The 19,937-nt window shown below is 46.5% G+C and overlaps 1 protein-coding gene across 2 annotated transcripts in view; it reads right to left on the bottom strand.

Moving 5' to 3' along the window:
• The window catches only part of LOC147048171 (uncharacterized), a 153,036-nt gene that overhangs the window by 57,310 nt on the left and 75,789 nt on the right, over positions 1–19,937 (bottom strand). Inside the window, exons 6-7 of one of the 2 annotated variants that reach the window (XM_085926030.1) lie at positions 13,435–13,492; positions 7,192–7,311 (exon numbers count right to left, since the gene is read on the bottom strand). The gene's annotated coding sequence lies outside the window, so the exon portion shown is untranslated. The remainder of the gene's footprint in view (positions 1–7,191; positions 7,312–13,434; positions 13,493–19,937) is intronic. The other variant, XR_015067736.1, reaches the window with a different exon arrangement.

The following is a 19,937-nucleotide window of genomic DNA, read 5'->3' as shown; positions in this document are numbered from 1 at the left end:
GAGGATGTTTATGACCTCCCTGGGTGCATGAACTCCTCAAGCTCAAGCAAAGATGCCAGCTATCAGGAGATTAGTCAAAATATCCTGTCAAGGTCCAATCGAGTCGGGTGGCTGAGATTACGCACACACACAAACACACACGTGCGTGCGCACACACACACACACACGCGTGACTCCTGACTGGAGTGTTGCGTGTCTCCCTTGTCAGCCAGATGCAGATTAGAAGTGACCGGCGGTACCATCAGAGAACGGCGCCTGCCTCGTGTTTTCCGGTGAAGCATGCGTCCAGACACATCTGCAAGCAGTTGACTGGGCCTTTTCCTGCCGCTCTGTTCCTGAGAGGTCTGGAAGGGCGACGCTCCGATGTTGACCTTATTGTGCCCCGCCTGTCACTTAACCTTCGTGTTCCATGTCAGCTCCCCTGCCGCCGACGTTCAAGCGGCGCAGACTCTGATGCAGAACACAACACGACACCAGCGCCGTTTAAAGTGGCCGACCTCGAACGTGGCGAAGAGACGGCCAAGGAGTAATTGAAAGGCGTGTGAACTAATTCCAGCTTGCCTCGTGGTTTCTATAGAGAAGTGGCAGCTGCTGTCTTGTAAAGCGGCGGTCGCCGACAAATGGGCCGTACAGAGACGGAACAAAAAATAAGAGACAGAAGAAGAGCCTACGACTTCCAGGAAAAAGAGAGCTACATTTAAGAGTCGGTAGTAGCAGTTAAAAGACATTTTTACCGCCCGCGCGGCGTAATATGTGGCAATAGCCTCCAAAGTTAGCCTCCAAAGTTAATCCGGGCACATTTTACAGAGAATTCAAGTGGAGTTCAGAACAGCTCGACTCCTTTCCCAGCTCATCAGTACGGCACTGATTGATTCAAGAATACAAGACTGTCTTTGGCAGTTCTTTGGTTAAAAATAAAAACTCAATGACTCATATCTTGATAAAGATTTGTCGGGTCAAAAGTCAAGTCAAGGCAACGCTATCATTTGTTTTTAAGCTTGTCTATTAAAATAATTTTTACTTTTGCCCCGTAACGTGTCGGAAAGACTGTTGTTGTAAGGGCTGAATCTCAAACCCCCGGAAAACAAACACGACTTCTCGCCCAAAGTGTTTATGATCCCGACCCTTTGAAAGCAAGCGAGTCACCGTGATAAACTGTTTCAAAAAGTTTACATTTTCTTTGCCTCTAGAGCCTAAGAAACACAAGCTCGTGCTGTATAAATCTGTCAGGGGCTGCAGAGTTGAGCGTATACAGAGTCATGATTTACACGTTCCAGATGGGAGATTACAGGACGGCGGCGTTGGCTCTTCTTCGTGCGCCCACTTCCACCAAAGACCCTTTGAGCGCTAACGTCTTCAAACATTGTCTTTTTGCCGGAGACGCCCTGGTACAAAAAAAAACCAACCTGGCAACGTTGTGAGCCAGAAGGACGGACATCCAGAACATGAATGGTGAAAATATCACAAAATATCGCCTTAGCTTGACCACAATAAGACATTGTTGATATGTATTCAGACATTTCTGCACACTCGTCTCCTGGGCAACCTTGCATAATAACAATTTGCAGAAACAAAGAACTTACACAGACTAAAAGAGACGCTCAATTGGACAAAACTTGTGTGTGTGTTTATGCTTATGCGGTGTAGGCAGCATGCTTTCTTCCCCGAGGCTCTCGCCCGGGGTGCGTAAACAGTGATCCTATGGTGCCGGGCAGAACAATTCAGTGTCAGGGAAAAGGTCAGCGATCGCTGCTCGGCTCCATCGGGTCAGAGAGGGGAGCATTAAAAAAAAAAAAAGCAACAGAAAAAAGGGGGCTAAAGTGGCGAGGGCCCGGAGAATATGTTTCCAATAGACCCTCGTCAGGCCGCGTTAGCATCTGCGTCCAACACGTGCACCGCGGGGATCGTGACCCTTCGCTTCCCCTTCCCTCGCACTCCCCGGCGGGCCGAGCGGCCTGCAAGGTCACCACATGGACCAACGAGGCACAATATAAAATGACCCCCAGCAACTGGCCTACGCATAAGCCCCCCCCGCCCCCTTTCCCCTCCAACACCCTTTGGATATTTCCAGGGAGCACTAGAGTACTAGCTCATCCCTGGCAGGGTCACTGTCAAGCCGTAAAATCACACCGGGGCCAGAGGCGTGGCCCGAGCGGGTGGAATGGGGCGAGGGTACGCCCGCAGCGCCGAGGCGTTGATCAACGCCGACGCTCGCCGTCCTGTCGGCCGTCATCACGGAAGGAGCGCGCCGAGCTCGGGGTAAACACGGACGGAGCGGCGGGACCTTTACGCTGCTTTTACCTGCAGTAACCGGAGCCGCGTGTGGCATTCTAAGATCTAACGCGACCTGATGGCATTGCAAAGAGGATAACCATCACTTGGGAAATGTTGCCGCTGTGGGGCTACGTTGGAAAGATCAACTTTCTGGATCACTGTTGGAAAAAAAAAAAAAAAAAAGACTCCTGCTGTGGAATCTATATTGACGTCGCAATGCTAATTTTGGGCTTCGATTCTCATCTTTTTACAGAAAAGAAAGTATCTTGCGTCATTTCATATATAAGCTCTCATAACATTTAATATCCAACCTGAACATGCACCTGTTGTCCTTCAAGTCAATTTGTGAGGCAATTTGTGATGTTTCAATTCTATCAAAGTCAAAATCTTTATTTTGGCTCAGAGGTTAGAGAAGATAAATGAATAGCAGACTACTCAAATCTGATATTTTATATGTGATGCTAAATGGGCTGTAATGTCGGTTGTAATAATTCTCCAAATCGACATCGGAAAATAAAACGCTACAGCAATTTGATTTCACTTCCTCATCAATGTGCCTCTTCTGGGTTTAAAAGGCGACTGCATTTGATTATCTCTCGTTATTTTTCTCCCATTAGTCATTTCCTAATGATGTCATCAATGTCATCATCCTCACTATTAAAAGGCTCGTCGCAAACGACACAAGATGTCAAATAATGAGGAGCTATCGAGGTATTCTTCCGCTTGACAGGGGGAAAATAATTATTCATTAGGATGGAACGCTTCATTTAATTAGTCTTTTTGTTAAGACAATGAAGGGAGATGAACTTGCATGGGAAGATGTGTTTTTCAATGCATGACAATAACGGGAGGATGGGGGGGGGGGGGGGGGGAGAAAAGAACAACATCCCGGGCTAATTTGAATACAGTCCTATTAGTCTAATGACCAGAGTCTGTGATCACTACTCATCACCATTAATGCCACAACTCTCCTTTGCTCGCATTGCCCAAGGCCCGACTTTTTCCCCTTAGCCCACATTCGGCCGGGGAACCAACGCGTTTCCCCTTCCGCTACACATGAAATGTGACATGGAGACACTAATGTATGTGGAAAGGGGACGGAAAGCCGGGATGCTAAGACACCGCGCGCTTCTCCTTTCGCGGCTAATGATATGACGTGCCACACGGAAACTGGGAAAAAAAAAAAAAAAAAAAAAAGCACACAACCTTTCGTGGTTAAAAGCCATCAGCGGCGAGGCACGCTTTTTTCTAAACGCGCTAATAGGTGCACCTAACGAGCTTTGACCTCCCGTCCGCCGGCGTCCGAGACCATATTGACATCAGGATGATGAAGATGCGGCGGCACTGCGTTCAAATGAGTTGGAAGATTGCAAAAAAAAATCGGTCGCATTTGCAGTTGCATGATTTGCTCCTGTTTTCTGCTTCACAATGCACAACGGTCGCTTATTATTTTAAACACATGTTTTGGATATAAACAAGTCATGCGACTTGCCGCGATTGGGGAAAAAATACTCTTGGGAAAGCTTCTGGAAATTGTGATACATGCAGAAATGTGTGGAGGAATGTCAAAGGGAGCTTAAGATTTCAATTTTGGAACACTTTCTGGCACGCTGGTCAACGTAGAGGAAATAAATCAGTTTCACGGCTAATCGTAAAAAAAAATCTTCGGGAATGTTTTAAGAAACATCCTTAGCTGTTATACAACTGTAGCTTTATTGATTTTCTCGAAACATTTTCAACTAAACTCATGATGCGTTTATCACATTGGGATTCGTACGACCTTGCGGACGCAAGTTCCCTCTCGTCTGAGTCTCGACTGATTGTTAGCCGATTGAAATTCTCTCATACGTGTCATCAAGGGCAAAACTCGGATGAAAGATAACCTCAGCCGTTATTACAGCATCAAATGAGCATTGAAGTCATTTGGACGAGCGACGACCCCCCCCCCCATTCGCACATACCGGCAGCACATGACAAAACAAACAGGTCAGCGAGCATGAGGTGAAAACATGAAAGTCACACGTCTAATGCCCTGGCATCATCGTCACCCGGCGCCATTCCACTCGGCCGGACAAAGTGGCACAGCTGGCAGAGAAAAGAGCAGGCGCAAAGCAGGCAAGAGTGTTAAATGACCCACGGTGCTCAACAACCTTGGTGACTGGGGAAGGCCAGCACTAATTAACGCCGGGCGGCCATTTTGGCTGTCAGGGGGAATCGTCACTGCGGGGGGGGGGAGGCCAGTCCTTGGATTCACCCCTTTGGTCGTCCTCGTCACTCGCCCGCGGACAATTTTTCCCCCCCCATCCTCTAACGCCAGCCTGACCCCCCCCTTCCCCCCACCTATGCTAATGAGAGGAACATTTGTCCGAGGAAAAGCCAGACTACAACTGTGTCAATCAAAACGCTAGCCTTTCACTTTGTTGCCGTACTCGCCGCACCTCAGGAACTGAAATCCTCCCAAAAAGGGTCACAGGGAGCAGAAAATGAACCCCTTGCTAGCACGGTAAACGTTAGCAATGTGAACCATTCCATTTCCAATGTGTGACAACGCCACAACACCTGATTTCGACATCTCGGTGCAACAAAATGAGTTCCGGTTACTCGTCATGTTCGCTCGCCCTCATCAATCAGACTGTTGCTGCGCAAAGTGCGGGAGGCAGCCGCGGTCTCTGCGTGAGTGCTGGAAGCAAGAACATCTTCCGCAGCCAAACACGTCTATCAATCATTCTTCCCGATTCTGACACGCCGCCTCGGAAAACCCCGAACGTCGTGTCGCCTTCCGGAGACGATCCGCCGCTATCGCATGACGCGGTAGGATTCGGATTCATCGCCGGCAATTTATGGATTCATTTATCAGCCGCTTTCCTATTTGTTTCTTTTAATCGGCCCCGGGGGTGCGAGCGCGGCCTTGGCCAGCCACCAGCGCCGGAGCTTTATTCCTCTTCACACAGGCCGAGTGTTAACGCCGCTGGCCAAGTTCACAGATTTGACTGACTGTAGACTTAATGCCGCTTGCCTTGTTTTCAGCACTTGTCCCTCCAGATTTGCCACCCTGGCTGCACAATTTCCTCCAATTCTAATTATTCATCAGCTCGTTATGCCCGTGCCTGGGCGCCTCCCCTAATTAGAGGCGACGCGGGCTTCGGTCCCGGGCTAGCCCCGAGTGAGGGAACCAGTTCCGAACCAGTCTGCGGCGTGCGCCCGTGGAGGACTGGGTAAGTGCCAGCCTCTCGGAGTACGCGAGGGAGAGGAAGGGCCCGTCTTGACAGTGTGATTTGACGCCGCTTCACACACCATCATACTGCGATGCCCCATATCTGTTAGCATCACCGCTAGATGTTAAGAGCTAAGTCTTTGTTTCACTGGTGTTATGTATTGCCACATGAGTGTGAATTTTTTTTTTTTTTTTATGTAGATTTGTTTAATGCCGTCAAGTCGGGCTGCTGAGAACAGTGTCAGTGGGCAGCGTAGACAAGCGTGAATTATTAAATCATTGTTCCCTAATTAACATCAGCCCCCCCCCTCCTCCTCCTTCCCTTAGACGCCGAATAGCCTCTCGGGCTAAGAACAATAGAGCGCGCCTGTGGTTATTTAAATGAACATTTTACGCAAACAGAAACAAACAATGGTCCCTTGTTCGCGTCCACTGACACAGCTGTTTATATTAAGATGTCTTGTTTTTGCTGCAGAAGCAGTAGTAGCGTTAGCATTAGCTAATCAATGAAACTGTCAGTGTCGAATAAAAATAAGACAAGTAACTACTGTTCTCAGACCAGTCCAAGACTGCAACACATTGTATCAATTTAAATAGCGACATAATACTAACCTGCCTGGTTAATGTTGTATTTTCTGAAAAAATAATGCTTGGCAAAAAGCGCTTTTAAATATTGTGGACATTGGGTCTTATTTGAGGGCAGATGTAAAACCAGCTCACATTGTTAGCATCTTAGCATGTTGTAAACATCATCGGAAGTGTTTGACTGTTGAGTTGTTCTCCGCGCCTCGGCGGGTAAACAACATTTTCAGTGACCTAAAACACAGCTTGCGTGCAGACATAGAGCCGAAACGGAAATGGTACCTTCTTAAAAATACCCGCGTTCGTGACGACGTGACCTGAGCCTCGGGAATTTACCGTGACCCCGTGTGTCATCTTTGCACCTACATTTGCACATTAGCCAATGTGTCAAGTGTAGTAATTCTTTGTGCGGTGCGGTCCAGCCCCCCCCCCCCCCCCCCGCTCATTTTCTCGCAAATCTACGGTCGAAAAGATTTAGGACTCACGCTAATGCATATTCATTAGCCCCCCCCCCCCCGCTAATGCTAAGACTCACCTATTAATATAAGCAAATACATTACATGCATAGACGGTGCTGTGCTAATTAAATCCCTGTGTGTGAGCCCAGAAATATGTAATGCTGACATTTAGTCAAGGGAGATTTGGGGGAGATGAGGAGAAATTCTAGCGCTGGGCTGGAGCCGGGCCCGAGGCGAGCTGGCAGACAAAAGGACAGCGGCAGGCGGCGAGTCTGAGATCGGGAGCGGCGGAAAGGTCATCTCCGTGAAAAGGCTAACGTGTCAGTGCTTTTGTTCCCGGCCCTCGGAACATATGTTTGGCCCTCCTCCACGGCTGCCCCCCCCCCCCTATCCCCGCTATCGGGATGAAATCTAACCTCCAGCCCCCGTTGCAAAACATAAGATGAGACACTCAGCACATGCACAAACACACAGGCGGCGACGCACGTTGGTGCAGCAGCGCTTATGTTGCGATACAACAGTTGTTTTGGATAAATCGCCCGATCGCTCACGCCGGCGGAAAGCGACACCGTCCGAGAGCACCTGTCTGATTCTACGTGCATAAATCCAGATAAGCTGGACCTTGGCGAGCATGCAGTGAGTGTAAAGAGTCCAAATTGGCACCTTTTTTTTTTTTTGTAGACTGATGTGATGGTTGTTCCGTGTACGCCTCATGATTCTCACTCGAGCTCGTTTAGTGCCGTTTCTTACGAGACTTGAAGAGGAACATCTTTGGAAGAATATCTGCAAATCATAAAAAAAAAAAAGAAAAAAAAAAGTCTCAGTTTCCAAAATGAAAAACTGTTGACAGGATGTTGCGCACAAACGACTGAAGGGATCAACCCTCGCCAATGAAAATAACCCCTGTGGCGGAAGTAATAAAATATCAGTAAAGTAATCTAATCTTTGGTTAGCCAAATGTGGAGCTCCGGCCATGAGTTTGTGCAGCGGGGAAATGAGTCAACCACAGGAGAAACATGTTGGCAAGACATCTTTCACCTCGAAGAGTGAAAAAGGTGAACTGCTGGTTTATCACCCCTGGACTCGCTCTTCCTCCCTCAACAACAAATCCGAGGCACAGAAGGAGGAGGGGCGAGAGGAGGGCTGTGGGGGGGGGGTCATCAATTTTCCCCAAACTGCCTTCATATCAGAATTTTTTTTTTTTTTTTTTAAAGGTTCTTCCTCAAGGCAGCTTTAAGAAGTTGTCTCAAGTGACCACATTCCAGCACTGGTTTTTACACCTTGGGTAACTTCACACCTGAAGAGAAATATGCACGGAAGTGAGAACATGACATGTTCCCCAACACCTGCATGAAGCTAGAATAGCTTGTGGCTTCATCGGAAACCGGCAGAGGTTTCAAATTCTTTGCCGCAATAATGTGCACGTGGCGACTCGATCTTTTTGTAAATTGATCCATTTTGATAAACTATAAAAAAAAAAAAAGGGAGATTTCTCCAGTTCTGATTATTCTTTGCTGTCCAGCAGGCAAGCCGACTTTCCAACAGTGTCAGTCTGGATCAGGTGAGGCCATAGTGACGTTCAAAGTGTGTGTATGTGTGTTCTTGTCTGTGTGTGCGTGTGTGTCAAGGAAGGAGAAAGGACTGGAGGTTGTTCTCGTTAGCGGAATGAGAGCCACTGTCACTTCTAGATTGTAACTAGTTGCCAGACAACTTGCATCTCAGCTCTCTTAAACAACACACTCCCCCCCCCCCAACCCTGTTACGCCAAGTCCATGTGCCAAACACAGTGACCCACATTGACATAAAGCCCTGGATGACACTTTGGACCGGTCCGTCCACTATTCATAGCTTGGCGCTGGTCAACTCAGTCAAATGAGGTGAAGAGCGAGAAAACAGCCAATGCTGCGTGACAACTGTTTGCCTCTCTATCGTCTATTCCTGGGCATGTTTGCGCTTTGGTCCATTTTGTGTCTGAGAAATCACCACCGGTGCCACATGGGTCCTTAACACACACACATACACACACACACACACACACACACTCGGCCGTCGTGAAAAAAACATGCCGCCGAATGGAAAACAACACCGGAGAAAGGGGCGGATAAATAAATGATGGTGTCAGGGCAGAGTGCGAATAGCAGCCGTGAGGATGCGAAAAGGAGAGGAAGGCAAAGTGATTAAGGCTCCAGAGCGCCGGCGATAGGCCTCTCTCTTCCTGGCGGTCTCTGCGGACCCCGTAGATGAGGCTGAGAGCGGGCAGACGGGACAAGGCAAGCTCTCAGGCTGTCGCCGCCAGTGATGCCCGACCCAGGAGACCACGCGAGATGGGAAAAAACTCATAAAAGCTATTATTGCGCAGATGGTTTGTGCTCTTTTGCCTTTCAAAAAAAAAAAAAAAAAATCTCGACCGGTGGAATTCACATCCACTCAGGCTCATCTCGGAAACGGCGTCTATGTTTGCGGATCTGCGAGCGTCTCATAGTGTCGCGTCGGCGACTCGGAAGGAGCGCCCGCTTAATTCCTTGGGCGCTAATTCTGCGGACATGCCGCAGCTTGCCGCTCAAAAGGAAGCTATCTCACAATCAGGGCGTGAAATGCTAAAGAGCTTCCAGCCAATGCCCCTGCTTGTGTGGCGTTTTCTCACAACTAGTGTTCATTTGACATTTAGTAAATCATTACTGCAGCCGTGCCTTTAAGCAAGAGACGCACACATAAACGTGGCGCAAGGGAAAAAAAAATCATCTCTACGTACACACATACACACACACACACGTGCAACCTTTATTAACACTGTTAACATGTGAGGTGACCTGATTTCGTTCATTGCCAAAATGACACATTAAACCGAGAAGTGTGTGATCAACGCCCCTGCAGCCTGCCTGATGTCAGCTTAGAAAAAATAAAAAAAAAAAAGTGAGGAAATATTAGCTTATATTTAGCATGACAGTATTCCCCTGCAACATTGCGATTTACGTCTCTCCAAATAGCTCCAACTTGACCTGCTAGGAACATATACATCAGATTGGTATCGGTGTCGTCGTATCGGCACACATTTTTAAGCATCCTTATGCAATTTCTCAACACTTTTTGCGTGTTCGAATATGCTCAAAATATATAGAAGTATGTTTGAATAAATGAAAATAAAATCATAATTTCAAAGGAGGCTCAGAAGGCCCCGCAGGCTTTCACACCTCTCCCGCGTGTGCTAAGCTTCGTCGCGGCCCCTCTAATCAACGGCGGGCTGAGGGTTGAAAGCTGATAAAAACCCAAGCGATACGGCGGCCGCTCATCTGTCCGCTCGCCTCTCGTCTCCGCCGACAGCTGACGGATGGCTGATGGCGAGAGATTCACGGCTGAGCGATTGCAGATGGACGCGAGACATTTCTGATGTCTGGCAGTATGGTGAATTTTGGCGCAACACTTAGTGACCTGCAAAGGTGACACTCTTTACACTCAGTGGCCACAATATTGACAGATGTCAAACTCCAGGCCCGAGGGACATTTGGATTCTACGAGGTCTCCTGCCCACACACAATTTCTAAAATGCTTCCCCCCCCCCGCCCCCTCCTCACTTGTAATACAAAAGAATGTTGCTGTTCTCGCTCCTCATTTTACGAGTCCAGATCTATACGCAAATGCGGCTGACGATTCTAAAAAGGCACCTGTAACATTTTTGTTCCATGCATCACATTGTTTTGTAGCAATGCTTTAAGCCCGTTGTCTGCGTCATTATCTCGCAAAGAGCTTCTAATGTCTCATCACAGCACTCACACGCATCCTCCTTTTTAATCCATAACCTCTTAAGGCGGTCAAAAAAAAAAAAAAAACGTAAAAGGTAGCGACGGCGTGCCTCGGCGTTTGGTACGCACGTTTTTTTTTTTTTCATATCAATGAGTGCACCGGGTGGAGTGGAGCAATATCCACCATCAATTAAAGATGGAACAAGAAAGCAACAGTCGCGCTAATGTCGGCCTTGAGAGGCTGAGCGGGGCAATCGATAGCATTAGAATAAGAGATTGTTTGTGTGACACGTGAAAAAGCTATTTGGTTTGGCGGCGCCATCACAAAAAAAAAACGCAAAGCAAAACATTTCAACTGTTTGGTTAAAATGATTTTCTTTAACGATTGGTCGCAGGAGGACCCGCGTGAGCCTCGGAAGTAAATCTCCATTGCAGATTTGCTTAGCACAACTGATTGTTTTTCTTTTTTTTTTGGACGGCACGTGTTTGCTGGGATGACACGGGAAGGGCGTGACGCCCTTTTAACGCTGTTTTTTTTTTTTGCACCGTGGTGGCTCGGCGTGACGGTGGACTTTGAAGTATGCTGTTGCCGCCGGCTCCGTGTTTGTACTGTTCTAATCGAATAGAGCGGAAAAAATTAGCTATTTCTTTTTTTTTTTTTTTTTTTTTTTTTTTTAATCGTGCAAAATTATTTTGGGTAGTGTTAAAATGATCTCTATATCCACGCACACACACGTGTGTGGCCTGGCAGGGCAGTCGTATCTCAATACACCACTGCACTCGAGTGAATCCAACAACGAGAGACAGGTTCCTTGTGTATTTTAACATACTTGGCCAATAAAGATGATTCTGATTCAGATTTCCTTAGTTATACAAATATGGAAATGGCGCTTCACTTTTCCCAAGTCATTGAGACACAGAGCCAAGACGCGCGTACACACACACACACACACACACACACGCGCCAACTCCGTCTTTGGCCGTTCGCCTCCGAGCGCTTTGACTTGCTCGGGCTGATATTACAAATTCAAACTCTGCCGGAGCCTCGGCCTACCTTGACGCTCGCCTGCCCCGACACCTCAGCGGAGACGAACGCTGAGACGACGCCAGGGCGAGGCGAGCTTGCCCGGCGTCTTCTCGCCTGACAGCCAACATGTTTATTATTGGTGGCCGTCCCACGCTCGTGAAGAAGGGACAGGCGACGGTTCTCGCCATGCCCCAGGCGGAATGGAGGCAGACGAGGTGGGGAGACGCTACAACAACTCACACGACATTGACCTATCGCGTTCCCCCTCGGGGTGTCAACGAGTGGGAACGAGGGGGTTAAGCCATCTCCGCTGTGGTGGAACTAAGAAGGAATACGCCAGGGAAAAGACGAGGAAAGGATGTTATGAAGATTATTGGAAGAGGGCAAACGCTGTGTTGTCAGGGGGGTTGTTGATGTAGCGAAGGCTATTTTTAAAATCATACCACTTTGGGTGAGATACGGCTCACTCGGGGACATACCAAAGCCGCAGGTGGTGCTAAAAACTCCAAACGAGAAATTCTATTTAGGTCAAAACAAGAAACAGCTAAAGAAACAACAAAATGGCCGATAACAGTAACATAAAACCTCTAAAGCACAGATGACTGACAAACTGTTAACTGTGTTGTTTGGCAGCATTTGAACGCTATTGCTAGCCCGCTAGCTAGCTAATTTTATGATCTACTGCTAGTGTATTTCCGACGACTGAGAATCAAAATGATCATCTGTCGGCAACATGACGCGCAAGTTAGTGTTTAGCGTAGAGGCGCGCACGTGGGCGTCGAGAATGAAAACCCGTGTTTGTGAACTCAATATCGCGACCTCTGACCTGCGCCATGCTGTGCGGCGGTAGCCTTTCTTGTTACATTTTATAGGGTCAGGAGTTCATAGTCCATCCATCAACGTCTCAAGCGGCGTGAAGCTTATTTTTAGCCAAACTGAAAAGACTTGAAGCAGATGAATAGGGAGAAGATTTATAGTTTTGGTCACCTAAATCTCGACAAAAACGCCCCCCCCCCCCCCCCAATTCCCCCTCCCTCCGCTACTTGACCCAAATGAGTCGGTGCCAATGTTGCTCTCGCCCCCCGGGGTCAAAAAGCAGCAGTCCCCAGGGGCACGGTGATATTATTTCCAGCTCCGACTCTGTCGTTAATGATCTCACACACTTTTAAGTAAAGCGGCCACTTGCAGAATGCACCTGTTGTGGATTCCTTGCTTCCAATGCCTCAAGGGTAATGAGATAAACGCCATCTTGTTTGCCATGACTCGCAACAGTCGATGAATACAGCAAACTGAGTTCGAAAATGTTCTTCATTAAATTTGGGTAAAAAAAAAAAAAAGGGGAGGGGGGGGGGGGGTTCAAATCCCCTAATCTTGTTCCATACCAAAATTCACATTTGAGATATTTCAAAATGGAGTGTATCTGTGCCCAATCCCTTTTAATGGGATTTCCCTTGATCTACTTGAAATAATCCAGCACAATTTAAAAAGTACAGGTTGGTCGAATTAATGTTATTTGCTTAAAAAAAAAAAAAAAAGGGGGGGGGGGGCATGGGATGCAAAAAGAGATTGCTTTTCAAACTCCGAACCATGGATTTTTTTGGGGACGTTAAATTGAAAAGAATCATAATCTGCTGGCTCAGCTGCTCCTTCTTCCCCGTGTATGCATATTATCGTACTTGGCTGGTTGTTTTGCTAGTGTTTTGCCAATAGCGAAGTCAATACGTGTCCTAAGCGGTGGGAATTGGAGCCCTAAATGGACGGAAGTCTGAGCAGTAACTATTGTCATTAGTCCAACTGGGAATCCCACTTGGACGTCCCTGGAGATCCCAAGCCGTCCTTTCCGTATGTGACGATACATAGTAGCGCCTCTGACCGAATTTGCACGCCATTTTCCTCACTTGCACGTCAACGTGTGGAAACGCGAGCGAGAAGCGGCTCGGGTGCACTCCGAGGTTCATACGCGCACTCGCACACACGCAGACTGGATATGGAGACAGAAGCACCCCAACGCCAAATTAATTTTTCATAACATCATGCTCAATACAAAATGCAATAAGTGTTTCTTGTAAGACGACTCCCGGGCACTTATAGCACTTGAGCATGCGGCGGAGGTCCGGTCTACATGTTTGTCTGACTTACTTTGACTCCAGGAGGCTGACATCTGATGCTGAGGAGGCCCGGGGGCTGCTCGGCTTGGCTGCGGGAGAGAAGGAGGCGAGACAGTGCGGTTAGCGATAGATAGGTGGGCACACTCGCCATCATCCCAATCCGTCACAAAAGAGATTTGCCTTCCGCTGAAGAGGAACAGCAATAATCCTGTTCTGCGGGAATATGATAGTCAAAAATGGATGTCTTTTCATTGTTGATCCTTTCAGTTTGGCCTCTTGCATTTAATAGTCTCCTAAGCTACACAGGAGCTGAACAATTAATCAAATTCAAATCCAGGCATATAAATGTATATATATATATATATTTTTTTTTTCAAAATCGTTCACCAGCTCACTCCAGTTGGATTTTAGCAAAAAATAATAATAATAATAATAATAATAATAATAATATTGTCTGCCCGACGACAACTGTGTGTGCTCACAATCATCCAGAATTGACAAAACTAAGACGATTGAATTAGACCTACATTACATGACATCATCGGTCCGTAAGTAATATTTATCTTGGTGAAGCACCCGACTTGTCTGCAAACGAACAAACAAGTGATTTAAGGACATGGAGATATATGAGAACTCAGTGCTTGCTGGCTGTTTTAAAAATAAGAATGAGCCACTGTTCCAGCATTCATTGCAACCGTTCCCACGGTTCCGGTCAACATTTGTTCCGTTGTGTTTTTTTTTTTTCTAATCAGGATAACACATCAGCGACTGTGTCTTGGTGTCTAGAAAATTCCCCACCAGAAATAGCTCATAAATGACAGTTTATTCAAGGTCGTGAAGCAAAAGAGGATGTTCTCACTACAAATTAGTGGGAATTGTGCTCTATGACATGATACTTTTTGAATGAACCATTTCGATCCAACTAAAATAGCCTGAACCAGTAACTCCTCTGAAAATATAGCAATTACCGGGATTTGGACACTTGTCTTTTTGGCTACTAGGCAGAATTTGCTCGGGTCAGCTGAACGTCCGCAAAAAGGCCTTGAGGGAGGAAAGCGACATTGACATGCAAATGATCGTCTCGAACTTTATTGAGCGGGTACATTTAAGTTAATTTGCTGTTGGGAGTGGCTAATTGAAGTAGGCTCCTCCAGTAATTCTTAAGGAGTCAATGCACCTGATTTAGAGGAGACCCGCTCGTAGATCTCTCCATTGACAGCTCGCTTCGCTCCGTATGTGACATAACGGCTGCAGAGCGAGGGGGAAGGCAGCGGAGTTGCGACCTTGGAGCGCCGCGTGGTTCTGATGTCAAGTATCAGCACCTTCAAGGCCAATCAGAAATGTTGCAGGAGACGTCTGGTGAAACGTTGCCTCTCCCTTTGGGAATGAAGCGCGTTAGCGTAGCGTCTTGCTTAATTCGAATGATTGTGACGGTAAGGCCGGCCCAAAGTGCCAGCACGCCGGCAAACTGTCGGACAATGTTTTTCCAATCGAGGCCATCTGACGCTAGTTTTTCCAGCAATTCAAAACATGTAGCAAGTGAAGCTCGCGACCGTGACCACTAGGGGCAGAGTTAGCATCGTGACAAGCGAAGTGGCTACAAACTGAAATCTATCAATACTCTGCTCCCGAATGAATATTTTTTGGCAGAGAAACATCCACGAGTGTGTTGGTACCTGGCCGAACGTCCTTTCCCGCGAAACACGCTTGTCCGATCACACTCAAACCCACTTATCTATATAAAAGCGTGTGCGCCTGTTTGCCCTTTTGCAGATGTGTGTGAAGGACCGAGCGTAGGGAGGAGGACGGGGGGGGCTTAAAGTAAAGCGTCAGGCCGTAATTGGGTTACGGGGGCCAGTGATGGATTAAAGCGCGGCCGGAGAGACGCTGCAGCAACATTAGGGTGTCTGAGATGTCAGAGGCAGAGCGCTCTCATTAATCGCCTCGGCCCGTACATTACTGCATTAGCTGTATTAGCAGCTACGACTCGCCAAGCACTTTGGGATTTCTCGCTGAGGCAGGCCACATTCTTGTCTTACACTTCTGGTAACTGTGGGCGGCGGCTCTCGCTTTTTCATCGACAAGTAGAGGCCAAGACAGTGGGAACAATTAGAGAGGATCAACAAGATTATTAATTCATACCTTGTGACTTAAGAACAGAGTTTATGGAAGTACAGCAGTCTGTAGCGTACTGACTGAAGCCCGATTGTAGAATTTTAGAAGATTGATGTTGGGATAAAAAAAAAAAAGATTTTGCTGCATTGTTGGATGTTACTGAGATCTGCTTGGACATTATTTAGCATTTGAATGATGGAGCTCGATGGGGCAGAGGTCATTAGCCTAAACGTCAATGTACGGGCTAACACCGGAAAGCTAAACCTTCATCCGCTCTTTCTTTTTGTATAGTTTCACCCACCCCTTTGCCGCCTCCATCCTCCCTGGGCTAAAATCGGTGACTTAATCATAGCTGATGAGCGGCCATGATTATCTCCTAGCTGGTCGTTAGCTTCAGCTAAGCCGCGATGCCGGGCGCTCGCAGAAACGTCCCATCGTATTATTTACCGGTCCCGTCTCGAATTGCGAAGTCCGCTCAGCCCTTTCCTGCTTTCTCGCCGTCGGTGTTCACAATGATCCATCTATATCCAACGTCTCATTCATTACAAGCTGTCTCATGAGCAACTCGCCGGATAAACATTTCCTCCCATTCAGCAATGAGATGCTTCCAAGACATGTTCAATAACCTTTCTTGCCTTGTGAGTCAAAGATGGTGTCATTTTTTAAGGGTATTTTGACTCATTATCATGGTTCAATTTTAAAAAAATGATACTTGGTACAGGACTGAGAGCTCGACTCATGAAGCCTATGATTGATTCATTAATAGAATAAGAAAGACATTTCGGCCTAAACAGAGTCCATTCATCCATTTTTTTTTTTTTTTTTTTTTTGCTCGTCCTCGTTCGAATCACGGGTGAACAATTCAGTCTTCAACGAACCTAAGATGACTTTCAGCAAGGGGGTTTTGCGGCTCGTCTATTTTTGGAACGTGGTACGTGCAAAGTCCACACAGGATGTCCAGCGCCGAGATTCAAACCCGGACACTCGGAACTGCGAGGCGCCAACTATTGTGTGAATATTCTGATATCTCCCAAAGACATTTTGGAAACCCCCATTTTGCTTTTACCATGGATCACTTTCTTTCGCCGGGCCGCATGACGAGGATCTGGGCCCGGCATGGATTGTTATTGGATCGCGCTGGTATAGAGCCCAATTTCCCATGAGCGTCCTTTGGTACCTGATCCGCGCTAAGAAATAGAGCAGCGAGCCTACCTCGCGCCCCCCCTCCCTCTTGTTCTCACACGCAAAAGCGCATGCACACACACTCGGGCCGCGGCTACACACACAGGTATCTGTTAGTCTTGCGAGCGCCTCCATTCACATGGAAAAGGGGCTCGTCTTCCGACTCCGGGATGAGGTATTAGCTTTCCCCTGTGGGAGAGTTCTAATTAGGTAATTGACTGATGCATAAAGCAGGTGCCCGTATCCGTTACAGCCGGCTCGACCTGTTCATTATTAAACGCTGACCCTCTCCGCCACTCGTGCCAAAGCTTACGGTGAAGGGGAGAAAGTAGCCGGCGGCTTTGACGGGGATAAGGGACACAACTAATTACACTTTGCCGGTTACCTGAGTGCTGATGCATCTTGAATGAGGCACCTGCAACTCTAATTCCCGCTGAACGAGAACGCCCAATGGCTCCATGTCAGTGTCGGTGGCAAGTAACGAAAAACAAACAAAAAAAAATGAGCCAATTATCCATCCATCCATTTTCTATGCAATAAAAATAACAAATAAAAATCTTTAAGTGCTAAAAATAAACAAGCCTGCTAATAGGTGGCCCCGTTTGGTAGATTCCAGAATCCTCCAAACCGTAGAAAACAGTCTGGACAGTGACATGCGCTGGCGCCATCTTGTCACCCATTTTAACATGACGCCGCAATGCAAAGCAGCAGACCGGTTCCAGAATTTACCACATGTAAAGGATATTTTCCGCAGAAACCTCACAATATAGTCATGGTGGACTATAAATGAAAAAGGCCATGATTATTAAGACTTGTATTCCTTTCTAAATACAGAGTGTGACTACTTTTGCCACCTCGGCTGTCAGGGCGTTATTAAAGGCGGAAAAAGCCCTTCTGGGGAATTAGTTTGGCTGAAAATAGCAGCGTTGCATGACAGACCAGGCAAACGGCTCGCCCTCGCTTGTCTGCCCCATCGACAGACGAATGAAACCCGAGCTACACTCCTCTGAGAGGAAAGGAAAGGAGAAACTGGCCGAGTGCGAGCGGGCAGCACTTCATTCTGACATTTTGACACTAGTGAAATATATAAAGGATTGGGTTGCCGTTAAGCCCGTCGCCGAGTTATTCACATCACCGGGCCAAACGATCCAGATATGGATTGATAGCGGAGACGAGAATTGATTCAAAGTGCGCGCTTTTTGTGTGCTGGCCGTGTAGACGAGAGAGCGAGCTGCAAAACATGACCCCGCGCGCTCCATTTTAATTCAGCGACTTACACATTTCATTTACAAGTGTGTAAGTTACAGATGCTTTCAAGCTATTTGGACAGAGCCAGACTGCTGGAGGCGGGCCAGCCTGTAAAGTTTTGCCATCAAAGACCATAAATTGGATCATACTCTTAAAATTGACATTTCTATAATTTTAACTTGTGTTCTGTCATCTTGCGTAAAGGATGAAATAGTGTTGGCTGCCGAGAGATGAGGAGGACTCTGGGCAAGGACGAAGTTTTTGATGTCATTTGTATTTGGAATTTGTGGACAAGTCTGTCGAAGAGAGCAACAAATAAATATTTAGCTCCGCAAGCTTGCTTCTTTTCATAAAAGATTTAGTTTTTTCTTTTATTTTTCTTCTATTCAAAAATATGCTTTCCATGAACAAGGAAATAGCCTGCTCGCTAACTAATTGATGGGCAAATTAAACAAATTTTAGCATTGAATAGAGACATTTATTTTTTCAGTCCGAGTCATGATGGAATGTATTTTGTCCAGTCCGTGTGAACCAGGAAGTAGCGAATTAGCTAACAAACGAAAGGACAAACAAAAAATATGTGGTTCTTCTTAATGATTTCACTTTGAATTGAGCAATTGATTTTCTTTTACATTTTGAGTCATGACAAAATTGCCCCCCAGCCAGAACTCAAATACGTTAAGTCGAATGTATTTCATCGATGACTGTGAAACAGGAAGTAAACCGCTTTTTGGACAACCAAAAATGTTGCTCGGCAAGTTTATAACTTTTATCAGAGAAAAATAAAGTAGGCTGAATACCTCTTGTGCCAAGGGCGCCAGTAGATTACCAGGTTGTGGCGTCATACTAAATGTTTAGGCCAAACAATCCCTAATCTGATCTAGCCTAATCCAATCCCATCAACAGAGATCACCAATAGGGAGATCAGACACTCACAACACAGCCAGTCAAGCCTACAATGAATATCTTTGCAAATTTGTGACATGTAAATGACCTCATTGGATGGATTTCCAAATATTACACAGTGGGTTCATTTAAAGCAAAACATCAAGTTTGTTGCCCTGAAATAAAATTCGATATATTATTGTAGCATAGATTTAAAGTGATCATCTGTGTATAAATCCCATTTTTCCCCCCGTACAAAAGTTTTTGATTGGACTTCTGCAGTACAGCTGGTACAGCAGTCGTACGCTGGTCAAGTGCCCAGCGTAATGGATTCCTCGATCCAATCACGGAGGCTTAGCAGTTACAGTACGAGATGGCGTTCATCACACAGATGTGGCCACTCTTGGCTCCTGAGATGATCAACCACCCACTCCAAAATCTCAGACAAATCAATCCCAAAAAAAAAAAAAAAAAAAATCTAATAAATGAAAGCAACAGTATGGCTTGTGCTTTTTTGATGGGATATTGTGTTATTGGTGCGGCATTAAATGCATCTCCATTTTACGAGCATGCTGCAGCCGAAATCCACTCAAGTTGCCTCCTGGTCTGTGCAAGACAAATTAAACTGTTCCACAATCTTGTCGGATATTTTTTTCTTTTTAGATATTTCTTTTAATCGTCCTTTGGTCAAGAAAAAAAAAATAAGCATGTTTACCTGCTTTGAATTTTGAAATGACATATTTTGAGTAAGTTAAGCCAAGAAGCAATTTTCGGCTCGGAAACTGCCAACCGGGCCTTTGCGACAGCCAAGCCGCAATGTAACCAGATCAGCAGCAGTATTTCAATTGTCAGATAAAAAAAATACACATAAAAATGAATCGCAACTCTTTTTTTGAACCTGCCCTTTGACATCCATGAAATTCATACTTCCCTTTAACTCTCGTACCAAAAACATCCCCCGTCTCTGGAAAAGGGACAGGAAGAAGATAAGAGCAATTTTACTCCTTGGTTCCACTTCAAAAGTGGAAAAGATCCAATAAAAATCTTTTTAACAGCAGGTCGGACAGAGGCGAGGCCTCTTTCCCTTGCTCGCTTTCTCTCTCC

Source organism: Syngnathus leptorhynchus, chromosome 12 (genome assembly GCF_054491065.1).
Source record: "Syngnathus leptorhynchus isolate UIUO chromosome 12, UIUO_Slep, whole genome shotgun sequence".
Taxonomy (NCBI): domain Eukaryota; kingdom Metazoa; phylum Chordata; class Actinopteri; order Syngnathiformes; family Syngnathidae; genus Syngnathus; species Syngnathus leptorhynchus.
This window is presented reverse-complemented; position numbering and strand designations above follow the sequence as displayed.